Below are 839 nucleotides of genomic sequence, written 5' to 3' on the forward strand. Positions count from 1 at the left end.
GCAGCATTCGGATAAGGAAAAACAGACTCAAGCCAAAACTGTTCTTAGAACAAGAAACGACACTTAACATAGGATGCTAAGCTCATACTATCAGGCATAACCTAAACAGGCTATCCTACTGCTGTCTACTCAATTCTAGCATGCAATATTCATAAAGCTGTAGCAAATAAACAGGCACATAAGGCATCACTCCTAGATCCTTAGCCTATTCTAGCATGCAATATTCATAAAGCTGATGAACATAACATAAACTTGTATGGGTACTATGGGGAATACTTACTTGAGCTCGGCCGGTCGCGCACGTCACACACTTTACTCTTTCTTGTGACTCTTTTCCGGGTTTTAAAGAACAATTTCTTTTGGAAAAATCTTTCAATCCCTCGATTTGAGTCCAAACACTCCCGAAGGCGTGTCCGAATCCCTCAAACCAGGGCTCTGATACCAACTTGTAACACCTCCCTCTGGCACGTATCACAATATTGTCCGTTTTGGGCCACTCGACACGAGGACTTCCCAGGGGGTCACCCATCCCGGTACTACTCCCGCCCGAGCACGCTTAACTGCAGAGTTCTTATGGGATCTGCTGCCCTCACGGCTTTAAAACGCGTTGTGTTAGGGAAGGTATCCACACCCATTATAAGGAATGCTTAGTTCTCCTTCCCAGCCGATGTAGGATCAGGTGCAACCCACCATTTGTAGCACCTGGTTTCCGGTATGTGAATTTTATTTGAGCATTGCCCTAATTTAGCCTTGGACTCGGCGAGTCATAGGGTCCGACTCGCCGAGTAGGGACGAGACTCAGGACACGTTTTAAGTAGGCGACTCGGCGAGTCCACATC

General features: G+C 46.6%; 1 pseudogene; it reads right to left on the minus strand.

Annotated features, from left to right (window-relative positions):
* Nucleotides 1-492: 492 nt before the first annotated feature.
* Nucleotides 493-610, minus strand: LOC145038079 (5S ribosomal RNA; annotated as a pseudogene).
* Nucleotides 611-839: the final 229 nt, after the last annotated feature.

This window comes from Lactuca saligna, chromosome 3 (genome assembly GCF_052625555.1).
Source record: "Lactuca saligna cultivar CGN05327 chromosome 3, ASM5262555v1, whole genome shotgun sequence".
In the NCBI taxonomy this organism is placed as follows: Eukaryota; Viridiplantae; Streptophyta; class Magnoliopsida; order Asterales; family Asteraceae; genus Lactuca; species Lactuca saligna.